Source organism: Paramisgurnus dabryanus, chromosome 9 (assembly GCF_030506205.2).
Source record: "Paramisgurnus dabryanus chromosome 9, PD_genome_1.1, whole genome shotgun sequence".
NCBI lineage: Eukaryota > Metazoa > Chordata > Actinopteri > Cypriniformes > Cobitidae > Paramisgurnus > Paramisgurnus dabryanus.
Window position 1 is genome coordinate 42,225,915 of NC_133345.1, and position 20,065 is coordinate 42,245,979.

A 20,065-nucleotide genomic window follows, 5' to 3' on the forward strand; every position below is an offset into this window, starting at 1 on the left:
AACAGTACTTTTTAAATCCATTGACCATTGCAATAATCGGCCCTGCTGGTGATGAAAGCATGAACAAGTTTCTCTAAGTCCTGTCTTGAGACAAAACCTCTAATTCTGGCAATATTTCTGAGATGGTAGTAAAAGCAGAATTCCTTATTATTTTTCTCTATCTCAGGCTCTACGGCATATATGTCATGATTTTATTTGTCTATTTATATGTCTATTTACAAGGACTGCCTTGGCCAAATGTTATTGTTAATTAATATTGAAGCAGTTATTTAACATAGGTCCTTTGAGTAGTGATTTGTGTAATGATCCATATATCTATTTTTATGTATATTTTTAACTTAGGAATGTGATTTTAAAGCTCATATTTGTTATTGTATGACACCTCTCATGTTATGAAAGTAAAAAATAAATGTATTTTCTGATGTCTTGCATTTCTGTTTTTAAACTGTTAATCCTTATCAAGTGCTATACATTAGAAAGTGGATATAGAGTGAAATGCACACGGTGAATAATGAACGCAGACCTTCAGTGCCGGACCTCTGACCCGCTAACCTCCATCCCGACAGCCAGCGCCTTCTCCGGATGCCATTGCGGTATCGCTTCTCGGCTTTTTGGGTAAGATCGAGTGGACACCGGGGACTACACGTTTAAATGGATTTTTGACCTTCGGCTATGGAAGCGAGGCTTGTTCCGTCCACTCCGTGCATCGACTCTGGCGCTTTCCGGGGACAAATAAGGTGAGTTTAAAATCAGAGTTTGCTTCTTTAGTGCGTGGTTGCCAGTTTGTTTGCCAGTCCGTGGTCCATAATACGTTCCGCGTTCGTGGTCTCTCCATCGCTCAGTACTTTTCTGTGTTTCTATTTTACGTAAAGCTAACACCAAAACGATTGTGGAAGGCGCTATATAGATTGTTCTCAAAGAAAAAAAACGAGAAACAAACCCATGTGAATATGGGTCAAATTATCTAGGCGGAGCACTTCGTTCAAAGAAAAACGCAACAGAATTGTTTGCGTTGAACAAAGACAATGGTGCCTGCAGACATCGAATGTGTATTGTGGATAAAAAATGGCCAGTGGGGTGGGACAATTTTTCTTGAATTAAGTGTTTATGGGAAAAGTTCACGAATTTTTTCTTACCCTGTAGTCAGATTTATTTGCTTGTTTTAAGCATAAAATAACAGGAGAAGAAATTGTGTAGGGGGAGCAGAGGGTTTTTTTTCGTTCAAAGAAAAGCAGCGTGGCACGAATGAATGTTTGGCTGAAATGCTATCGTAATTTCCCCCTTAATTTTCCTTACAAACATGAAACCAGAGAGAAGGGTCAGTTGGCATCGAATTGCACCTTGTATTCGGTGATTGATTGAGGAAAAATATGCGTATGTGTATATATATACTTGTTTTGTTGAACAGAGACAATGGCCGCGTGCTCCAGCGTCACCTATATGCCTATTTCACAAAATGGCGGCTTTGACCGGAAGTAGGGAAAACATCGTTCAGGTTGCACCACTACGATGGCCACTCAATATAGTATGGACTGACAGCTGCTTTGTTTTCTCCTACACATGAATTTACTTGTAAAAATAACAATAACAGATATTGTCGATTGGTGTTATATTATTTTTTTAGCATTTCGTATTATCAAAATATATCATATGTTAGACAGCTTATCAATTTTAAATAAAATAACGAGACATACATAACTATTCGTGTCTGCTCCCGTTTATTGTAATGAGTGTGCACATTTGGAGAAATACTTAGACATTTTACTTCTTATTTCTTTAGACTGAATAATTATTTCTTATTAATTCCAAAGTATGCGACCCGATGATCTAATCGTGGTGTATGTGCTATTCCTCGTTTGTTTGCCTGCATCCATTGCTTTACGGCTTGCTTGTTGCGTTTAAATGCACATTTGATTTCTTTACCAGCATTGGATTTAGACCATTCAATGAGAAGAGTTAACAGCGTTTATTATGATTGATAAGCCCTCAACGGAGAATGAGGTCGGCATACATTAAAAGCCTTATTTTGTTTTTATCGTGTGCCTTCCAAAATGTATGCGACGAAACTTAAATCACGCAAAATATGAATGGTAACTAGACGTGCTTGTTGTGTGCAAGGAGTGCATTTATTTGTAAACTTTTGCTAAATCAAAATGGTTTATTTGTATTTGCTTTTTACCTGGGTTTTATCAGGTTCGCAGTCGGGACATTTTTAATCCATAGTGTATGCATAATTAATTTCAAAGAAATAAGAAGTAAAATGTGTAAGTATTCCTCAAAATGTGCTTTGGACTAAGTCCCCCGTCATCACAGCAAACGGGAGCAGACCCGAATAGGTATGTCTAGTTATTTTATTAAAAATTTCCAGCCGTCTGTAAATTTATGTTTGAAAGAAAAAAGTAAATTAATATCTTACTTACTGTTTTTGTCTTGTTTTCTAGTGAATATCTGACAATGCTTAAATGGAGATACATTTACTTGGTAAGCAAAGTGGCTTAAGATATTATGTATTGTAATAGAAAATTGTTATAAAAACGTTTTGTTTTTGCTGGGAATTCTTGTATATATTTCACAGCTATATAATTAATTATAATAACGCACTTTTTGTTGATAAACATGTTAAAAAATACATTAACACATAATAATGTGGCAACAAATCAAATGTGCATTTAAATGCAACAAGCAAAAATAAATAAATAAAGCAAATGCACGGAAAAGAAACGAGGAATAAAAGAAACACCGCGATTAAAAAAATCAGATCGCATACTTTGTAAAATAATTGAAATAAATTATAAAAATCAACAGGTTTATATTTAAAACAAATAAAAAATATCTGCCAGCGGGGTAAGAAAAATAAACTTAATTCTAGTTTCAACTTAATTCAATAATAAACTCAATTTAGGTTTATTTTTCTTACCCCACTGGCAGATATTTTTACTTGTTTTAAGCCTTAACCTATTACATTTTAGAATTTATTTCAGTAAACAAGACTTAAATTCTAAGCCACTTTGCTTATTAAGTAAATGTATCTCGATTTAAGAATTATTTTTTAACTCGAAAACATTAAGAAAATACTAAGTAAACGAACAAATTGGGATGTTCAAAACACTTAAATATTTTTTTTCACTCTACCCTTCATATTACAGCTGTCGAAAAACCACAGCAACGTTGACAGACCCGGAAGCCATGATACATTAGCAGTTTTTAAAATAAGTTAAATCTAGAATCCTTATTGGTTTTAGATACTTTAAAGCAATGAATGATCTTCTTTCTTTTGAATTGATTTGGTATTATGGAGGAGCTCTGTGTCTGGTTATTGAAGATGATTTGTTCTTTGCTCCTATGTTGGCTTATTTTTTTGTTATTTCCGTTACTATATATATTTTTTTCTTTGTTTTTTCTGATTTGAGGTTATGAAAATGTTTTAATTTGTAATAAAGGTTTTTTGAAAATTCTAAATTCTCTCTATCTCTCTCTCTCTCTCTCTCTCTCTCATGAGCGTGGATCAGATCCTGCATTAAAACATGAACTTCTGATTTGCTAGCTCAACGTTCTACCTCTGGGTTATACAATGAGAACGTATAGAGTTAAATGCCCGCTAGCCTCCACCCCAAAAGCCAGCGCCTTCGCCGGCTCCCCCTTTGGCTGCGTCTATTCCGGTATCGCTTCTCGGCCTTTTGGCTAAGATCAAGTGTAGTATCTGTTCTTATCAGTTTAATGTCTGATACGTCTCCTATCCGGGGACTATATGTTAAATGGATTTTTGACCTTCGGAAATGGAAGCGGAGCTTGCTCCTTCCACTCCATGCATCAACATGGTATTGCAGTGTTTCCATGAATGGTGCGCTCCCCATCTCGGGGATAAATAAGTCAAGTATAAAAAAAAGAATTTGCTTCTTTTGTGCGTGAATGACGGTGTTTTTTCTAATCCGTGTGTTTTAAAATTGCTGTGATTTCGTTGGCTTTATTGGTTTAACGAAAAGCTTGCGTGGAAATGAACACGCTGATAAAGAAATGTTTTTGTAATGTATTTAATTAATTTCTTTACAAGTTTGCGGAGGTGATACGAGGACGAATTAAACATCCTCGACACAGCTGAAGGCGCAACAAAAGCGAACGAGACCGATTGGAATGTTAAAAACACCTGAAAACTTTTTTCACTACCCTTCATACTACAGCTGTCGAAAAACCACAGCAACGTCGACAGACCTGGAAGCATAGCTGTACTTGTTTAACTCACAACGACAACGGGTAAGTCATTGAGCCCTGTGTTTTTATTTATCCACGTTCTAAAATTGCTATGCTTTCGTTGTTTCTTGATTGCTCTGTACATTTCTTTGTTTCTATTCCACGTAAAGTTACTTTGTAATAACGAAACCATATATTTGAATGCGCAATTTAAATCCATTTGATTTAAATTGTTTCACATATTTCACTCTACACGGTTCAACCGGGCTGGAAACGGAATAAAAACAGGGTAGATCTCGAAGAATGTTTGGTCTCAGACGTGGCTTCGTGCGCTTTCCACCTGGTCACACACAGTAAATGAAATGTTAGTCGGACGGCCTCCGGGGGCGCCGTCGATGTGATCGGTCACAGGAAGATGCGGCCGTCTGGCCTCAAAGGGTGTCGCTCATACTTACCTGGCAGGGGAGACACCATGATCATGAAGGTGGTTCACCCAGGGCGAGGCTCAGCCATTGCACTCCGGTTGGGCTGACCCTTTGCGAATTCCCCAAATGTGGGAATCTCGACTGCAAAATTTCTGATAGTGGGGGACTGCGTTCGCGCTCTCCCCTGACCTTTGTGTTAAAAATAGATTCGCTTGTCGTTTTACGTAAAATCCAAGAGACGTCTAACCACGGCCCAAGAATACATTAGTCATCAAAAAAGCGGCTATTCAACGACTACATAACTTTTAATAGACAGCGAATAAGTGTCTAGGCTAAAACAAGGCTTAATTTGGGCTGTCAGTGAAAATCTAATAGCCGTTTGACCATTCCAAACGAATAGACTAGCCATTAAATAGAACCACAATCAAACGGCTACATGTCTAAGAGCACAAAATAATGCTTAGATGATTCTTTTACTTCCAATATAAGAGGTTCTCGGGAATGGCAATCATCCAAACTAATAAATTATAAAGGCTTTTATAAGAAAATGACAACAGTTAAACAACCTAGACAGCGTTGGGCAATACAAAATGCTAATAAATACAAGACAAATTGAAATATTGTACATGCATGTACATTAAACAAGCCAACAAATCTGCCAATGGGCTACGACAATTTTTCTTGAATTAAGTGTTTATATCTAGATTTGTTTCTTACCCCTTTGGCAGATTTATTTGCTTGTTTTAAGCCCAAATTCTGAGTTTTTTCTCCCTAAAGGCTAGGTTTATTTTCTTAGGGCATTTTGCTCATCAAAAAATGCATCTTATTTTAAGACTTTCTAGATATTTGTATAGTTAAAACAGTTCGAAATAACAAGTAAGAAATGATTTTTTGCAATGTATTCATTCATTCGCTACCCTTCATACTACAGCTGTCGAAAAACCACAGCAACGTCGACAGACCTGGAAGCGTAGCTGTATTTGTTTAACTCACAAAGACAACGGGTAAAGTATTTTCTTGATTACCTAAATGACTTGCTGTAGGAAAATAAGTTTAGGTTTAAGGGGGGAAATACAGTTTAAAGGGATATTTCAATTTATGATGATAATTCTGTCATCATTTACTCATGCATACAGGCTTACAACAACACGAGGATTAGTTTTTTTCTGAGTAACACAAAAGAAGGTATTTTGAGGAATGATGGTAAACCCACAGCAGATAGTCACCATTGACTTCCATAGTAGGAATAAAAAAATATGATGGAATTTAATAGGTACCATCAACCGTGTGCTAACCATCACTTTGCAAAATATTTTCTTCATCATTTATCACGATACTTCCAAAATATTTTTTCCTACTAAGTCAATATTTCATTATTTGCTTTACAAGCTTAAAAATGATGGTGACAGGATTCCATGGTAATCACAAACAGGTAAACAAGTAAAATAATCACTATTTACTTTTAAAAGCATTTTGAAAATTGCTTGCTTATGCTGGGAGTAAAGGTATTTCATGCAAAAGGTATTTCCTCTTTAAAAGGTAATGTATGCTTCTTTTAAAGCTGACACATTTGCCACATTAAAATAACAGAAATGTGTACTGTTTAAACTTTTTGGAGCCGGTGTGTCTGTGTTCTTGGGGCACACATCTACATGTAAAAGCAGAATTGCTTATTATTCTTCTCTATTTCTTGTATAGGTCAATTATGAGTGAAGAACCGTTCACCAAATGAAGACCGCAGCCAGGTGACGGGATCCTGTGGTAATCACAAACAGGTAAACCAGTAAAATAATCATCATTTAATGTTAAAATAATTTTGAAAATTGAAGTTCTGTGTGTTCTTATTGTACTTTATTTATTTCTGCAGGTAAGCACCATACCGTAAGCTTCATTCCCTTTATAACAGGTAAGGTTCATACTGTTTTATTCTTTTGTACTGTTTTATTCGTACTGTTTTAAATCATTCAGTAAATGCAAAGTTAAACTGATGTGTTTTTAATCTAGATTTAAAAGTGTCTACTGTTGAAGCACATCTGATCTCTTCTGAAAGCTGATAATAACTGAATGCTGAGGCACCTTGTTTTGAGTGAACCCTTGTTTTTTCTAAATGACCTGATCCTATTGATCCGAGTAATCGGTTTCATATTCGATTAGCATATCTGTCATGTATTGTAGCCATGAAGTGGTTTTTAAACAAGAAACAGTACTTTTTAAATCCATTGACCATTGCAATAATCGGCCCTGCTGGTGATGAAAGCATGAACAAGTTTCTCTAAGTCCTGTCTTGAGACAAAACCTCTAATTCTGGCAATATTTCTGAGATGGTAGTAAAAGCAGAATTCCTTATTATTTTTCTCTATCTCAGGCTCTACGGCATATATGTCATGATTTTATTTGTCTATTTATATGTCTATTTACAAGGACTGCCTTGGCCAAATGTTATTGTTAATTAATATTGAAGCAGTTATTTAACATAGGTCCTTTGAGTAGTGATTTGTGTAATGATCCATATATCTATTTTTATGTATATTTTTAACTTAGGAATGTGATTTTAAAGCTCATATTTGTTATTGTATGACACCTCTCATGTTATGAAAGTAAAAAATAAATGTATTTTCTGATGTCTTGCATTTCTGTTTTTAAACTGTTAATCCTTATCAAGTGCTATACATTAGAAAGTGGATATAGAGTGAAATGCACACGGTGAATAATGAACGCAGACCTTCAGTGCCGGACCTCTGACCCGCTAACCTCCATCCCGACAGCCAGCGCCTTCTCCGGATGCCATTGCGGTATCGCTTCTCGGCTTTTTGGGTAAGATCGAGTGGACACCGGGGACTACACGTTTAAATGGATTTTTGACCTTCGGCTATGGAAGCGAGGCTTGTTCCGTCCACTCCGTGCATCGACTCTGGCGCTTTCCGGGGACAAATAAGGTGAGTTTAAAATCAGAGTTTGCTTCTTTAGTGCGTGGTTGCCAGTTTGTTTGCCAGTCCGTGGTCCATAATACGTTCCGCGTTCGTGGTCTCTCCATCGCTCAGTACTTTTCTGTGTTTCTATTTTACGTAAAGCTAACACCAAAACGATTGTGGAAGGCGCTATATAGATTGTTCTCAAAGAAAAAAAACGAGAAACAAACCCATGTGAATATGGGTCAAATTATCTAGGCGGAGCACTTCGTTCAAAGAAAAACGCAACAGAATTGTTTGCGTTGAACAAAGACAATGGTGCCTGCAGACATCGAATGTGTATTGTGGATAAAAAATGGCCAGTGGGGTGGGACAATTTTTCTTGAATTAAGTGTTTATGGGAAAAGTTCACGAATTTTTTCTTACCCTGTAGTCAGATTTATTTGCTTGTTTTAAGCATAAAATAACAGGAGAAGAAATTGTGTAGGGGGAGCAGAGGGTTTTTTTTCGTTCAAAGAAAAGCAGCGTGGCACGAATGAATGTTTGGCTGAAATGCTATCGTAATTTCCCCCTTAATTTTCCTTACAAACATGAAACCAGAGAGAAGGGTCAGTTGGCATCGAATTGCACCTTGTATTCGGTGATTGATTGAGGAAAAATATGCGTACGTGTATATATACACTTGTTTTGTTGAACAGAGACAATGGCCGCGTGCTCCAGCGTCACCTATATGCCTATTTCACAAAATGGCGGCTTTGACCGGAAGTAGGGAAAACATCGTTCAGGTTGCACCACTACGATGGCCACTCAATATAGTATGGACTGACAGCTGCTTTGTTTTCTCCTACACATGAATTTACTTGTAAAAATAACAATAACAGATATTGTCGATTGGTGTTATATTATTTTTTTAGCATTTCGTATTATCAAAATATATCATATGTTAGACAGCTTATCAATTTTAAATAAAATAACGAGACATACATAACTATTCGTGTCTGCTCCCGTTTATTGTAATGAGTGTGCACATTTGGAGAAATACTTAGACATTTTACTTCTTATTTCTTTAGACTGAATAATTATTTCTTATTAATTCCAAAGTATGCGACCCGATGATCTAATCGTGGTGTATGTGCTATTCCTCGTTTGTTTGCCTGCATCCATTGCTTTACGGCTTGCTTGTTGCGTTTAAATGCACATTTGATTTCTTTACCAGCATTGGATTTAGACCATTCAATGAGAAGAGTTAACAGCGTTTATTATGATTGATAAGCCCTCAACGGAGAATGAGGTCGGCATACATTAAAAGCCTTATTTTGTTTTTATCGTGTGCCTTCCAAAATGTATGCGACGAAACTTAAATCACGCAAAATATGAATGGTAACTAGACGTGCTTGTTGTGTGCAAGGAGTGCATTTATTTGTAAACTTTTGCTAAATCAAAATGGTTTATTTGTATTTGCTTTTTACCTGGGTTTTATCAGGTTCGCAGTCGGGACATTTTTAATCCATAGTGTATGCATAATTAATTTCAAAGAAATAAGAAGTAAAATGTGTAAGTATTCCTCAAAATGTGCTTTGGACTAAGTCCCCCGTCATCACAGCAAACGGGAGCAGACCCGAATAGGTATGGCTAGTTATTTTATTAAAAATTTCCAGCCGTCTGTAAATTTATGTTTGAAAGAAAAAAGTAAATTAATATCTTACTTACTGTTTTTGTCTTGTTTTCTAGTGAATATCTGACAATGCTTAAATGGAGATACATTTACTTGGTAAGCAAAGTGGCTTAAGATATTATGTATTGTAATAGAAAATTGTTATAAAAACGTTTTGTTTTTGCTGGGAATTCTTGTATATATTTCACAGCTATATAATTAATTATAATAACGCACTTTTTGTTGATAAACATGTTAAAAAATACATTAACACATAATAATGTGGCAACAAATCAAATGTGCATTTAAATGCAACAAGCAAAAATAAATAAATAAAGCAAATGCACGGAAAAGAAACGAGGAATAAAAGAAACACCGCGATTAAAAAAATCAGATCGCATACTTTGTAATAATTGAAATAAATTATAAAAATCAACAGGTTTATATTTAAAACAAATAAAAAATATCTGCCAGCGGGGTAAGAAAAATAAACTTAATTCTAGTTTCAACTTAATTCAATAATAAACTCAATTTAGGTTTATTTTTCTTACCCCACTGGCAGATATTTTTACTTGTTTTAAGCCTTAACCTATTACATTTTAGAATTTATTTCAGTAAACAAGACTTAAATTCTAAGCCACTTTGCTTATTAAGTAAATGTATCTCGATTTAAGAATTATTTTTTAACTCGAAAACATTAAGAAAATACTAAGTAAACGAACAAATTGGGATGTTCAAAACACTTAAATATTTTTTTTCACTCTACCCTTCATATTACAGCTGTCGAAAAACCACAGCAACGTTGACAGACCCGGAAGCCATGATACATTAGCAGTTTTTAAAATAAGTTAAATCTAGAATCCTTATTGATTTTAGATACTTTAAAGCAATGAATGATCTTCTTTCTTTTGAATTGATTTGGTATTATGGAGGAGCTCTGTGTCTGGTTATTGAAGATGATTTGTTCTTTGCTCCTATGTTGGCTTATTTTTTTGTTATTTCCGTTACTATATATATTTTTTTCTTTGTTTTTTCTGATTTGAGGTTATGAAAATGTTTTAATTTGTAATAAAGGTTTTTTGAAAATTCTAAATTCTCTCTATCTCTCTCTCTCTCTCTCTCTCTCTCTCATGAGCGTGGATCAGATCCTGCATTAAAACATGAACTTCTGATTTGCTAGCTCAACGTTCTACCTCTGGGTTATACAATGAGAACGTATAGAGTTAAATGCCCGCTAGCCTCCACCCCAAAAGCCAGCGCCTTCGCCGGCTCCCCCTTTGGCTGCGTCTATTCCGGTATCGCTTCTCGGCCTTTTGGCTAAGATCAAGTGTAGTATCTGTTCTTATCAGTTTAATGTCTGATACGTCTCCTATCCGGGGACTATATGTTAAATGGATTTTTGACCTTCGGAAATGGAAGCGGAGCTTGCTCCTTCCACTCCATGCATCAACATGGTATTGCAGTGTTTCCATGAATGGTGCGCTCCCCATCTCGGGGATAAATAAGTCAAGTATAAAAAAAAGAATTTGCTTCTTTTGTGCGTGAATGACGGTGTTTTTTCTAATCCGTGTGTTTTAAAATTGCTGTGATTTCGTTGGCTTTATTGGTTTAACGAAAAGCTTGCGTGGAAATGAACACGCTGATAAAGAAATGTTTTTGTAATGTATTTAATTAATTTCTTTACAAGTTTGCGGAGGTGATACGAGGACGAATTAAACATCCTCGACACAGCTGAAGGCGCAACAAAAGCGAACGAGACCGATTGGAATGTTAAAAACACCTGAAAACTTTTTTCACTACCCTTCATACTACAGCTGTCGAAAAACCACAGCAACGTCGACAGACCTGGAAGCATAGCTGTACTTGTTTAACTCACAACGACAACGGGTAAGTCATTGAGCCCTGTGTTTTTATTTATCCACGTTCTAAAATTGCTATGCTTTCGTTGTTTCTTGATTGCTCTGTACATTTCTTTGTTTCTATTCCACGTAAAGTTACTTTGTAATAACGAAACCATATATTTGAATGCGCAATTTAAATCCATTTGATTTAAATTGTTTCACATATTTCACTCTACACGGTTCAACCGGGCTGGAAACGGAATAAAAACAGGGTAGATCTCGAAGAATGTTTGGTCTCAGACGTGGCTTCGTGCGCTTTCCACCTGGTCACACACAGTAAATGAAATGTTAGTCGGACGGCCTCCGGGGGCGCCGTCGATGTGATCGGTCACAGGAAGATGCGGCCGTCTGGCCTCAAAGGGTGTCGCTCATACTTACCTGGCAGGGGAGACACCATGATCATGAAGGTGGTTCACCCAGGGCGAGGCTCAGCCATTGCACTCCGGTTGGGCTGACCCTTTGCGAATTCCCCAAATGTGGGAATCTCGACTGCAAAATTTCTGATAGTGGGGGACTGCGTTCGCGCTCTCCCCTGACCTTTGTGTTAAAAATAGATTCGCTTGTCGTTTTACGTAAAATCCAAGAGACGTCTAACCACGGCCCAAGAATACATTAGTCATCAAAAAAGCGGCTATTCAACGACTACATAACTTTTAATAGACAGCGAATAAGTGTCTAGGCTAAAACAAGGCTTAATTTGGGCTGTCAGTGAAAATCTAATAGCCGTTTGACCATTCCAAACGAATAGACTAGCCATTAAATAGAACCACAATCAAACGGCTACATGTCTAAGAGCACAAAATAATGCTTAGATGATTCTTTTACTTCCAATATAAGAGGTTCTCGGGAATGGCAATCATCCAAACTAATAAATTATAAAGGCTTTTATAAGAAAATGACAACAGTTAAACAACCTAGACAGCGTTGGGCAATACAAAATGCTAATAAATACAAGACAAATTGAAATATTGTACATGCATGTACATTAAACAAGCCAACAAATCTGCCAATGGGCTACGACAATTTTTCTTGAATTAAGTGTTTATATCTAGATTTGTTTCTTACCCCTTTGGCAGATTTATTTGCTTGTTTTAAGCCCAAATTCTGAGTTTTTTCTCCCTAAAGGCTAGGTTTATTTTCTTAGGGCATTTTGCTCATCAAAAAATGCATCTTATTTTAAGACTTTCTAGATATTTGTATAGTTAAAACAGTTCGAAATAACAAGTAAGAAATGATTTTTTGCAATGTATTCATTCATTCGCTACCCTTCATACTACAGCTGTCGAAAAACCACAGCAACGTCGACAGACCTGGAAGCGTAGCTGTATTTGTTTAACTCACAAAGACAACGGGTAAAGTATTTTCTTGATTACCTAAATGACTTGCTGTAGGAAAATAAGTTTAGGTTTAAGGGGGGAAATACAGTTTAAAGGGATATTTCAATTTATGATGATAATTCTGTCATCATTTACTCATGCATACAGGCTTACAACAACACGAGGATTAGTTTTTTTCTGAGTAACACAAAAGAAGGTATTTTGAGGAATGATGGTAAACCCACAGCAGATAGTCACCATTGACTTCCATAGTAGGAATAAAAAAATATGATGGAATTTAATAGGTACCATCAACCGTGTGCTAACCATCACTTTGCAAAATATTTTCTTCATCATTTATCACGATACTTCCAAAATATTTTTTCCTACTAAGTCAATATTTCATTATTTGCTTTACAAGCTTAAAAATGATGGTGACAGGATTCCATGGTAATCACAAACAGGTAAACAAGTAAAATAATCACTATTTACTTTTAAAAGCATTTTGAAAATTGCTTGCTTATGCTGGGAGTAAAGGTATTTCATGCAAAAGGTATTTCCTCTTTAAAAGGTAATGTATGCTTCTTTTAAAGCTGACACATTTGCCACATTAAAATAACAGAAATGTGTACTGTTTAAACTTTTTGGAGCCGGTGTGTCTGTGTTCTTGGGGCACACATCTACATGTAAAAGCAGAATTGCTTATTATTCTTCTCTATTTCTTGTATAGGTCAATTATGAGTGAAGAACCGTTCACCAAATGAAGACCGCAGCCAGGTGACGGGATCCTGTGGTAATCACAAACAGGTAAACCAGTAAAATAATCATCATTTAATGTTAAAATAATTTTGAAAATTGAAGTTCTGTGTGTTCTTATTGTACTTTATTTATTTCTGCAGGTAAGCACCATACCGTAAGCTTCATTCCCTTTATAACAGGTAAGGTTCATACTGTTTTATTCTTTTGTACTGTTTTATTCGTACTGTTTTAAATCATTCAGTAAATGCAAAGTTAAACTGATGTGTTTTTAATCTAGATTTAAAAGTGTCTACTGTTGAAGCACATCTGATCTCTTCTGAAAGCTGATAATAACTGAATGCTGAGGCACCTTGTTTTGAGTGAACCCTTGTTTTTTCTAAATGACCTGATCCTATTGATCCGAGTAATCGGTTTCATATTCGATTAGCATATCTGTCATGTATTGTAGCCATGAAGTGGTTTTTAAACAAGAAACAGTACTTTTTAAATCCATTGACCATTGCAATAATCGGCCCTGCTGGTGATGAAAGCATGAACAAGTTTCTCTAAGTCCTGTCTTGAGACAAAACCTCTAATTCTGGCAATATTTCTGAGATGGTAGTAAAAGCAGAATTCCTTATTATTTTTCTCTATCTCAGGCTCTACGGCATATATGTCATGATTTTATTTGTCTATTTATATGTCTATTTACAAGGACTGCCTTGGCCAAATGTTATTGTTAATTAATATTGAAGCAGTTATTTAACATAGGTCCTTTGAGTAGTGATTTGTGTAATGATCCATATATCTATTTTTATGTATATTTTTAACTTAGGAATGTGATTTTAAAGCTCATATTTGTTATTGTATGACACCTCTCATGTTATGAAAGTAAAAAATAAATGTATTTTCTGATGTCTTGCATTTCTGTTTTTAAACTGTTAATCCTTATCAAGTGCTATACATTAGAAAGTGGATATAGAGTGAAATGCACACGGTGAATAATGAACGCAGACCTTCAGTGCCGGACCTCTGACCCGCTAACCTCCATCCCGACAGCCAGCGCCTTCTCCGGATGCCATCCCTGATAGCAATAAGCTCCGGAACGGATCTGCAACGGATCTGCTCCGAAGCCGACAGCTCCGGTCTGGATCCGTTGCGGATCCGCCCCGGAGCCTATTGCTATCAGGGATTGCGGTATCGCTTCTCGGCTTTTTGGGTAAGATCGAGTGGACACCGGGGACTACACGTTTAAATGGATTTTTGACCTTCGGCTATGGAAGCGAGGCTTGTTCCGTCCACTCCGTGCATCGACTCTGGCGCTTTCCGGGGACAAATAAGGTGAGTTTAAAATCAGAGTTTGCTTCTTTAGTGCGTGGTTGCCAGTTTGTTTGCCAGTCCGTGGTCCATAATACGTTCCGCGTTCGTGGTCTCTCCATCGCTCAGTACTTTTCTGTGTTTCTATTTTACGTAAAGCTAACACCAAAACGATTGTGGAAGGCGCTATATAGATTGTTCTCAAAGAAAAAAAACGAGAAACAAACCCATGTGAATATGGGTCAAATTATCTAGGCGGAGCACTTCGTTCAAAGAAAAACGCAACAGAATTGTTTGCGTTGAACAAAGACAATGGTGCCTGCAGACATCGAATGTGTATTGTGGATAAAAAATGGCCAGTGGGGTGGGACAATTTTTCTTGAATTAAGTGTTTATGGGAAAAGTTCACGAATTTTTTCTTACCCTGTAGTCAGATTTATTTGCTTGTTTTAAGCATAAAATAACAGGAGAAGAAATTGTGTAGGGGGAGCAGAGGGTTTTTTTTCGTTCAAAGAAAAGCAGCGTGGCACGAATGAATGTTTGGCTGAAATGCTATCGTAATTTCCCCCTTAATTTTCCTTACAAACATGAAACCAGAGAGAAGGGTCAGTTGGCATCGAATTGCACCTTGTATTCGGTGATTGATTGAGGAAAAATATGCGTATGTGTATATATATACTTGTTTTGTTGAACAGAGACAATGGCCGCGTGCTCCAGCGTCACCTATATGCCTATTTCACAAAATGGCGGCTTTGACCGGAAGTAGGGAAAACATCGTTCAGGTTGCACCACTACGATGGCCACTCAATATAGTATGGACTGACAGCTGCTTTGTTTTCTCCTACACATGAATTTACTTGTAAAAATAACAATAACAGATATTGTCGATTGGTGTTATATTATTTTTTTAGCATTTCGTATTATCAAAATATATCATATGTTAGACAGCTTATCAATTTTAAATAAAATAACGAGACATACATAACTATTCGTGTCTGCTCCCGTTTATTGTAATGAGTGTGCACATTTGGAGAAATACTTAGACATTTTACTTCTTATTTCTTTAGACTGAATAATTATTTCTTATTAATTCCAAAGTATGCGACCCGATGATCTAATCGTGGTGTATGTGCTATTCCTCGTTTGTTTGCCTGCATCCATTGCTTTACGGCTTGCTTGTTGCGTTTAAATGCACATTTGATTTCTTTACCAGCATTGGATTTAGACCATTCAATGAGAAGAGTTAACAGCGTTTATTATGATTGATAAGCCCTCAACGGAGAATGAGGTCGGCATACATTAAAAGCCTTATTTTGTTTTTATCGTGTGCCTTCCAAAATGTATGCGACGAAACTTAAATCACGCAAAATATGAATGGTAACTAGACGTGCTTGTTGTGTGCAAGGAGTGCATTTATTTGTAAACTTTTGCTAAATCAAAATGGTTTATTTGTATTTGCTTTTTACCTGGGTTTTATCAGGTTCGCAGTCGGGACATTTTTAATCCATAGTGTATGCATAATTAATTTCAAAGAAATAAGAAGTAAAATGTGTAAGTATTCCTCAAAATGTGCTTTGGACTAAGTCCCCCGTCATCACAGCAAACGGGAGCAGACCCGAATAGGTATGGCTAGTTATTTTATTAAAAATTTCCAGCCGTCTGTAAATTTATGTTTGAAAGAAAAAAGTAAATTAATATCTTACTTACTGTTTTTGTCTTGTTTTCTAGTGAATATCTGACAATGCTTAAATGGAGATACATTTACTTGGTAAGCAAAGTGGCTTAAGATATTATGTATTGTAATAGAAAATTGTTATAAAAACGTTTTGTTTTTGCTGGGAATTCTTGTATATATTTCACAGCTATATAATTAATTATAATAACGCACTTTTTGTTGATAAACATGTTAAAAAATACATTAACACATAATAATGTGGCAACAAATCAAATGTGCATTTAAATGCAACAAGCAAAAATAAATAAATAAAGCAAATGCACGGAAAAGAAACGAGGAATAAAAGAAACACCGCGATTAAAAAAATCAGATCGCATACTTTGTAAAATAATTGAAATAAATTATAAAAATCAACAGGTTTATATTTAAAACAAATAAAAAATATCTGCCAGCGGGGTAAGAAAAATAAACTTAATTCTAGTTTCAACTTAATTCAATAATAAACTCAATTTAGGTTTATTTTTCTTACCCCACTGGCAGATATTTTTACTTGTTTTAAGCCTTAACCTATTACATTTTAGAATTTATTTCAGTAAACAAGACTTAAATTCTAAGCCACTTTGCTTATTAAGTAAATGTATCTCGATTTAAGAATTATTTTTTAACTCGAAAACATTAAGAAAATACTAAGTAAACGAACAAATTGGGATGTTCAAAACACTTAAATATTTTTTTTCACTCTACCCTTCATATTACAGCTGTCGAAAAACCACAGCAACGTTGACAGACCCGGAAGCCATGATACATTAGCAGTTTTTAAAATAAGTTAAATCTAGAATCCTTATTGGTTTTAGATACTTTAAAGCAATGAATGATCTTCTTTCTTTTGAATTGATTTGGTATTATGGAGGAGCTCTGTGTCTGGTTATTGAAGATGATTTGTTCTTTGCTCCTATGTTGGCTTATTTTTTTGTTATTTCCGTTACTATATATATTTTTTTCTTTGTTTTTTCTGATTTGAGGTTATGAAAATGTTTTAATTTGTAATAAAGGTTTTTTGAAAATTCTAAATTCTCTCTATCTCTCTCTCTCTCTCTCTCTCTCTCATGAGCGTGGATCAGATCCTGCATTAAAACATGAACTTCTGATTTGCTAGCTCAACGTTCTACCTCTGGGTTATACAATGAGAACGTATAGAGTTAAATGCCCGCTAGCCTCCACCCCAAAAGCCAGCGCCTTCGCCGGCTCCCCCTTTGGCTGCGTCTATTCCGGGATCGCTTCTCGGCCTTTTGGCTAAGATCAAGTGTAGTATCTGTTCTTATCAGTTTAATGTCTGATACGTCTCCTATCCGGGGACTATATGTTAAATGGATTTTTGACCTTCGGAAATGGAAGCGGAGCTTGCTCCTTCCACTCCATGCATCAACATGGTATTGCAGTGTTTCCATGAATGGTGCGCTCCCCATCTCGGGGATAAATAAGTCAAGTATAAAAAAAAGAATTTGCTTCTTTTGTGCGTGAATGACGGTGTTTTTTCTAATCCGTGTGTTTTAAAATTGCTGTGATTTCGTTGGCTTTATTGGTTTAACGAAAAGCTTGCGTGGAAATGAACACGCTGATAAAGAAATGTTTTTGTAATGTATTTAATTAATTTCTTTACAAGTTTGCGGAGGTGATACGAGGACGAATTAAACATCCTCGACACAGCTGAAGGCGCAACAAAAGCGAACGAGACCGATTGGAATGTTAAAAACACCTGAAAACTTTTTTCACTACCCTTCATACTACAGCTGTCGAAAAACCACAGCAACGTCGACAGACCTGGAAGCATAGCTGTACTTGTTTAACTCACAACGACAACGGGTAAGTCATTGAGCCCTGTGTTTTTATTTATCCACGTTCTAAAATTGCTATGCTTTCGTTGTTTCTTGATTGCTCTGTACATTTTTTTTTGTTTCTATTCCACGTAAAGTTACTTTGTAATAACGAAACCATATATTTGAATGCGCAATTTAAATCCATTTGATTTAAATTGTTTCACATATTTCACTCTACACGGTTCAACCGGGCTGGAAACGGAATAAAAACAGGGTAGATCTCGAAGAATGTTTGGTCTCAGACGTGGCTTCGTGCGCTTTCCACCTGGTCACACACAGTAAATGAAATGTTAGTCGGACGGCCTCCGGGGGCGCCGTCGATGTGATCGGTCACAGGAAGATGCGGCCGTCTGGCCTCAAAGGGTGTCGCTCATACTTACCTGGCAGGGGAGACACCATGATCATGAAGGTGGTTCACCCAGGGCGAGGCTCAGCCATTGCACTCCGGTTGGGCTGACCCTTTGCGAATTCCCCAAATGTGGGAATCTCGACTGCAAAATTTCTGATAGTGGGGGACTGCGTTCGCGCTCTCCCCTGACCTTTGTGTTAAAAATAGATTCGCTTGTCGTTTTACGTAAAATCCAAGAGACGTCTAACCACGGCCCAAGAATACATTAGTCATCAAAAAAGCGGCTATTCAACGACTACATAACTTTTAATAGACAGCGAATAAGTGTCTAGGCTAAAACAAGGCTTAATTTGGGCTGTCAGTCAAAATCTAATAGCCGTTTGACCATTCCAAACGAATAGACTAGCCATTAAATAGAACCACAATCAAACGGCTACATGTCTAAGAGCACAAAATAATGCTTAGATGATTCTTTTACTTCCAATATAAGAGGTTCTCGGGAATGGCAATCATCCAAACTAATAAATTATAAAGGCTTTTATAAGAAAATGACAACAGTTAAACAACCTAGACAGCGTTGGGCAATACAAAATGCTAATAAATACAAGACAAATTGAAATATTGTACATGCATGTACATTAAACAAGCCAACAAATCTGCCAATGGGCTACGACAATTTTTCTTGAATTAAGTGTTTATATCTAGATTTGTTTCTTACCCCTTTGGCAGATTTATTTGCTTGTTTTAAGCCCAAATTCTGAGTTTTTTCTCCCTAAAGGCTAGGTTTATTTTCTTAGGGCATTTTGCTCATCAAAAAATGCATCTTATTTTAAGACTTTCTAGATATTTGTATAGTTAAAACAGTTCGAAATAACAAGTAAGAAATGATTTTTTGCAATGTATTCATTCATTCGCTACCCTTCATACTACAGCTGTCGAAAAACCACAGCAACGTCGACAGACCTGGAAGCGTAGCTGTATTTGTTTAACTCACAAAGACAACGGGTAAAGTATTTTCTTGATTACCTAAATGACTTGCTGTAGGAAAATAAGTTTAGGTTTAAGGGGGGAAATACAGTTTAAAGGGATATTTCAATTTATGATGATAATTCTGTCATCATTTACTCATGCATACAGGCTTACAACAACACGAGGATTAGTTTTTTTCTGAGTAACACAAAAGAAGGTATTTTGAGGAATGATGGTAAACCCACAGCAGATAGTCACCATTGACTTCCATAGTAGGAATAAAAAAATATGATGGAATTTAATAGGTACCATCAACCGTGTGCTAACCATCACTTTGCAAAATATTTTCTTCATCATTTATCACGATACTTCCAAAATATTTTTTCCTACTAAGTCAATATTTCATTATTTGCTTTACAAGCTTAAAAATGATGGTGACAGGATTCCATGGTAATCACAAACAGGTAAACAAGTAAAATAATCACTATTTACTTTTAAAAGCATTTTGAAAATTGCTTGCTTATGCTGGGAGTAAAGGTATTTCATGCAAAAGGTATTTCCTCTTTAAAAGGTAATGTATGCTTCTTTTAAAGCTGACACATTTGCCACATTAAAATAACAGAAATGTGTACTGTTTAAACTTTTTGGAGCCGGTGTGTCTGTGTTCTTGGGGCACACATCTACATGTAAAAGCAGAATTGCTTATTATTCTTCTCTATTTCTTGTATAGGTCAATTATGAGTGAAG

The 20,065-nt window shown here is 36.1% G+C and overlaps 6 non-coding genes across 6 annotated transcripts; all 6 read left to right on the forward strand.

Moving 5' to 3' along the window:
• The first annotated feature begins 3,661 nt into the window (after nucleotides 1–3,661).
• LOC135764645 (U2 spliceosomal RNA) lies at nucleotides 3,662–3,852 on the forward strand. Its single transcript, XR_010540170.1, has one exon. It is a non-coding gene; the product is annotated as a U2 spliceosomal RNA (small nuclear RNA).
• A 783-nt stretch (nucleotides 3,853–4,635) lies between these two features.
• On the forward strand, nucleotides 4,636–4,800 carry LOC135764714 (U1 spliceosomal RNA). Its single transcript, XR_010540231.1, has one exon. It is a non-coding gene; the product is annotated as a U1 spliceosomal RNA (small nuclear RNA).
• A 5,673-nt stretch (nucleotides 4,801–10,473) lies between these two features.
• LOC135764644 (U2 spliceosomal RNA) lies at nucleotides 10,474–10,664 on the forward strand. Its single transcript, XR_010540169.1, has one exon. It is a non-coding gene; the product is annotated as a U2 spliceosomal RNA (small nuclear RNA).
• Nucleotides 10,665–11,447: 783 nt separating this feature from the next.
• Nucleotides 11,448–11,612, forward strand: LOC135764712 (U1 spliceosomal RNA). Its single transcript, XR_010540230.1, has one exon. It is a non-coding gene; the product is annotated as a U1 spliceosomal RNA (small nuclear RNA).
• Nucleotides 11,613–17,396: 5,784 nt separating this feature from the next.
• Nucleotides 17,397–17,587, forward strand: LOC135764648 (U2 spliceosomal RNA). Its single transcript, XR_010540173.1, has one exon. It is a non-coding gene; the product is annotated as a U2 spliceosomal RNA (small nuclear RNA).
• A 785-nt stretch (nucleotides 17,588–18,372) lies between these two features.
• LOC135764717 (U1 spliceosomal RNA) lies at nucleotides 18,373–18,537 on the forward strand. The gene has a single exon (XR_010540234.1). It is a non-coding gene; the product is annotated as a U1 spliceosomal RNA (small nuclear RNA).
• The last annotated feature ends 1,528 nt before the right edge of the window (nucleotides 18,538–20,065 follow it).